Raw genomic sequence first — 6000 nt, 5'->3', positions numbered from 1 at the left:
CTAGAGATTTCAATGCTGAGATTAAATGCAGACATTATCTGATGACGCAATAGACGAGTCATTAAAATTTGTATCAAGCTAATGTGTTGAGTGTGCTGGATGCAAATTGATTCTGGCACATAGAACTGAGAGAAGAGTTCATACCGCACAACATTTAACATGCCATACGGCCATTACAGGTACAAACACATGCCATATGAAATAGCAAGCGCACTTGAAGGAATCAACAAAGAAAAGATGAGAATACATCTTAATTTTGTTAGGGGCGGTGTTTACCGTCCTTACGGTAGAGTTGCCGGGATAGATAAAGAAATAGTATTTTGACAACGTGAGTGTCGCCGTTTTCATCCTTATGGACAAAAGGTAGAATCAGCAAAGGAAAGTTGGGAACATATCCAACATATTCGACAACAATCCAAGGTAGTAGGCCTAGGCTTAGTTTAGCAATTGTTTTTGATATCAATCATTCAGCACAAGGTCTTACAAAGAGTGAAAGCCCATACATAATATCACAAAATATGACTTCAGCAAATTTTGAATTTAATTGTTTAAAGAAAGAACTCATCAGGCCAGGTTTGAAGCCAAGCTACTATATGCACCACTTGTGTCACAGTGGCAGATGAATTGGGAAAATGCAAACATGATACAATAGAAAATAAGAGATAGTGATTGTTTTAGGAGCGTAAGACAAAGCAGCAATGACAGAATTATTCGGAGATGAAGATGCGATTTAAAGACATCCATAGAATATTTAAGAATCAGTGAAACTACCATGCGACAAATAAAAGAAAATCATTTGAGACTATGAGGTGCATGCATTCAAACAAAATACAAAGAGCAAGGCACAGCAGGAGCAGATTATAAATCAGAGACCAGTCAGCAGGGAAGATACTGAGGTAAAAAACATTCATGAAGTAAAAATTCATGCCCAGTGTATGGTAAAATGCAGACAGAAAAAGAAAACATATAGAGTACAAGATACGGACAGCACATCGTCGGCTGAACACGAGGCCTCGTCAGATTATGAGGACTTACACATGGCTGAAATATACACTGCTGCAACAACCACGCACATTATTTGCCACAAGGGAAATAGGCAGAAAACATGATAGAGTAAGATTTCAACTAGACTCTGGAGCAAAATGTAATGTGATAAATCAGCGGAATCTACCAAAGGAAAGTTTTCTTACAAAAACACAAAAAAAACTTCAATCTTTCCTGCACCGCCATTCGAACAGTCAAGTCACATTAAAAATCAATAAAAAAATAAACTTAAAAGAAGAAAAATGAATCGAAGACTACAGTTGTGAGTAAAGTTTAAATCTTATCTAATCTGATTGGTTGTACAGTTGTTCGTTTGTGATTGGTCAAAACCACCTGTTGGTGTTGTGTGCGGCCATTGGCCAGTTTTTGTTTCTAATTAGTTATGTTGTAAATCTGATTGGTCAAAATACCACGTCTTCGTGATTTTGCCGCCAAGTTTTACTTTTTTCAATCTTTCCGTCCGCCGCAGCCATCAGCGAAAGAAAAGAATAAAAAAACTGTCAAATTTACAAATTTAATTTAACCAAAGTAGCCTAAAAATGAACAGAAGACTAGAGTTGTGAGTAAAGTTTAAATCTTATCTAATTCAATAGTATATCTAGGCCCTTCTGCTGTCTCATACTATAGCAAATTGTTTGCAACAAATTAAGATTGAGCATGAGGTTAGTTAGCCGGAAGCAGCTAGGGCCTCGTCGCCTCTAGACGTGGAAGAAGCGAGCAGACGTTCCCACTGACGATTGGGTGCAGATTAGTTCTGGCCACACTGCACACATTGTGGACTAGACATCTGTTTGGTCAAAATACCACCTCTTCATGATTTTGCCGCCAAGTTTTACTTTTTTCAATCTTTCTGTCCGGCAGCCATTCCCGAAAGAACAAAAAAAAACGTCAGATTTACAACTAATTTAACAAAAGAACTAAAAATGAACAGAAGACTAGAGTTGTGAGTAAAGTTTAAATCTTATCTAATTCAATAGTGAACCTAGGCCCTTCTGCTGTCTTATAATATAGCAAATTGTTTGCAATAAATTAAGATTGAGCTTGAGGTTAGTTAGCTGAGAGCAGCAAGGGCCTCGTCGTAGGTAGCCTCTAGACGTGGGTTTCGTAGTTGTAGGTACGTGTGAATAGCGAGCAGACGTTTGGATCCACGGAAGACTGGGTGCAGATTAGTGTGTAGGTACGATCGGGCCACACTCCACACATACCACTTGTCACCGATTTTACCCGCCAAAGATTTCACTTTTTCAATCTTTCCGTCGCCGCCATTAGAAGAGTGAAGTCAAATTAAAAATTATTTTAAAAAATATTAAATTTAAAAGAAGAAAAATGAATGGAAGACTAGAGTTATGAGTAAAGTTTAAATCTTATCTAATTCAATAGTAAACCTAAGCCCTTCTGCTGTCTTATACTACAGCAAACTGTTTGCAACAAATTAAGATTGAGCTTGAGATTAGTTAGCCGAGAGCAGCTAGGGCCTCGTCGCCTCTAGACGTGGAAGAAGCGAGCCCATAAAAGGATGATCCTAACAGAAATAAGCTAATTAGTTATGTTGCTTGTGATGGTCAAAATACCACTTGTCCCTGATTTTACTGCCAAGTTTCACTTTTTCAATCTTTTCCGTCACCGCCATTCCAAACAGCAGCAGCGAAAAAAAAGAAAAAAAGAAATAGCAAGAGCAACAAGTAACTAATAATAATGAATTGAAGAGTAGAGTTGTGAGTAATGTTTAAATCTTAACACATTTATTATTTCAATAGTAAACCTACTAGGCCCTTCTGCTGTTATAGCAAATAATTGTTTGCAATAAATTAAAACTGAGCCTGCTGAGGTTATAAGTTAGCCGAGGTTAGTTAGCCGAGAGCAGCTAGGCTTCGTAGTCGTGGATTTGGGTGCAGATTAGTGTGTACGATCAGGCCACACTGCACATATTGTGGACTAGACATCTATCTCCACTAACAAGACAAATACAACAGTTTTGGCCTTTTAAAAAAAAAGGAATTTTGTAATTTTATTTTAGATATGCCTATAAAAGGATGATCCTAACGGAAATAGACTTAACGTCTAACTTAAATTACCCGACATGACAAATTTAATTGCTGCATGGTCTATAATAATATGAATGCATCTAGGCCTAGGCTGATCCTAAACAATTTATATATCATCGGCTTGCACTTATGGAAAATATGGTAGCACATGAAAACTCACTTTGTATATCAATATTTTTTTTATGTTTACACTCTTCATATTAATACTAAAATATATTAAGAGGAAGGTCAGTTCAGAAAGAAATGGTAGCCTCAGAATGATTTTAGATTTGTCAGAATTCAATCATCAAAATAAAATATGAAAATGAATAAAGTAGACACATTTAACTGTATTCTTCCCAATGTCAACAAAAGTAGACAATGCAAAATTCCATCCTTCCACCAATGTCGAGAAAAATCAACACTCAGACATAGGTTTAGATAGACAAGTATTTCAATACATTCCAAGTTCACTAGTGACTGGAACCTAAGACTATGAGGTCAAGGGGTAAATTCCTTGCGAAATATGGAAACCAGATGATTTTTGCTATTTCACAAATATCATTGGAAAATGGATGAATTTTAAAAATTTTTTTTAACTTGAACTTGTGATTTGTAGCTATAGCCAAGGCATGTAGCCATAGAAATAATTGGCCTGCAAAAAACGTTCCGGATGGCAGGGTAAGAATATGGTTTTACAATCTATATTTTCTTAGATCAATGCACGTATATGAATTTATAAATACCTATAATCAAATGTTTATATTTCGCGTTTATTAGTGATTTATTTGGAACACAAATTTGCTAATCCTAGCCAAAAACGAATGCATATTTTTAGTACCTTTTATTTACCATTTTCTCATAAAAGATCAGGAATATTTGTTTTTAGAACAATTTTTCCCTAAAATTTAACAAAATAGGCAAACAACTACATGAAAAACAGCAACCTCAAAAAAATATTACTATCTAAAAAAACGTGCAAATTCATGAACTGCGCTTAAAAACATCTGGTATGATAAAAGTACAATATGACTATGTTACAGTCATGATTATGCTAGGGCATACTTTGATAACAGAATTGTTAGCAATACATGCATAAAAGACATACAAAGATATTACATCCAATATTAAGAAGCAATTTTGGGTGCCATAAAATAAGCCAATTTTTATTCATGCAGGTCAAAAGGGTGCTATTGGGCATTTAAACCGTAAAGAGAGTTGCAATTAATTAGGGGGGGAAAAAAATTCCAAAAAGAGTGGATAGTCGAGTAGCATAGTCATGTCTTCATGTCATGGAAAGAATAAATATAGGCCAGGCACAGTGCTGTATTTTGATTAATGAACTTGATTGACTGTTTACATTGCCTAAATGGCCCAATGACATCTGTGGGGACTGTTTTTACTGTATTTCGGTAATGTTTTTTTCTTTAATAATTATCTACCTTCTTGCAGGTAGACAAGGACTTAATAAAAGTTGAGGTTTGCATCATAAAAAAAAAAAAAAAAATGAATAATATTAATAAAATAAAAATTAAAAAAAAGTTTACCAATATGGTGAATACCTTACTGGTGGCCGACTTACTCTTCCCGATCTAGTTCTGTACACTGCAGCTGCTGCAGCAGGCACGGCCGCCACAACCGGCACCGGAGCCACATCCGGCACCGCCACGTCCGGCACCACTACCGGCACTGCCGGAGCAACAGGCACGGCCGCTGCCACAGCCGCAGGCCCACCATCATCTATAGCATTGCCCAGCATATCAAAATGCCCAACTGCCATGCACATCTCATGCCAATTCGCTTCTGCCCTCTGTCTTTCCATCTCTGCATTGTAAGGTGGACGATTAGGAGGTGGGCGAAACGCACATTCAGACGATGAACAAGAAAGTGATGATGAAGGTGAAGATGGTGGAGTGGTGCATTGTCGTGGACATCTTCGTCGCTGAGGCAGTGAATGATGTTGTGGCGGTGAATGCTGTTGTCTTGGTGGGGAATGTTGTAGTCTGCGTAATCTAATGAGGCGTTCACGTTGTTCACGTTGTCGTTGTTGTCTCGTGCGTCTTAATTGTATTCTGTCTGGTGGTGTTTGTGGTCTGGGTGGTGAATGATGTCGTGGTCGTGGTGGTGAATGATGCTGTGGTCTTCGTCTGCGTGGTGGTCGTGGTTGTGGTGGTGGTGGTATAGGCACACGTAGTGGGGAGCGATGACAACCTCTTGCAGTTCGGCCATAAGGATGAAACCGTCGACATTCCCGTTGTGGAACTTCTACCTCCTCGTCTATCCGAGCAATTCTACCGTAGGGACGGTAAACTCCATCAGTCAGAAAATTAATGGACTCGTTTAGCAATCTGTTAAAAATAGAAATAGAATTTTATAATAAATGAGTGAAACAAATTAAACTTTAATCAATATGGTCCATTATAAGAAATTGGTCCTGATTCTATTAACATGTATAACATATCAATATCCTATCAAATTCAAAGTCAAGTCTCAGTAAATTTTTCAAAAACACATTTTCCTATTGAATATATTTGTCACTTTTATACAAATCAGAAATAATAATTGTACCTGTTAAGTTTCAACTTCCAAATCACCTTATTCGTTAGTGTAAACCCTATCCTAATAACCCAATAGCATAACCAATAATGATGCGACTGACCAGTGATTTTGTGGCAGATCCAGGATTTTTTTAAAATATGTGTTGGGTGGGATGGGTGAAAGTTCAAGGTCATAACGAAAACAAAAATATCGGTATCCGTGTACGCCTGATACAGACTCTGTAAACTTTCCAAAAACACATTTTCTTACCACTTCTGAATAATATTTCACATGATTTAATACAAATCAAGGTCAACTTTCAAATCACTTTATTATCAAATCCAATCTTTGTAATCGCGTTTCATGGGTGCAGACATTTTGTTTGAAAATCAAA

Source organism: Antedon bifida, chromosome 11, assembly GCF_963402885.1.
Source record: "Antedon bifida chromosome 11, ecAntBifi1.1, whole genome shotgun sequence".
NCBI classification, from domain to species: Eukaryota; Metazoa; Echinodermata; class Crinoidea; order Comatulida; family Antedonidae; genus Antedon; species Antedon bifida.
This window is presented reverse-complemented; position numbering follows the sequence as displayed.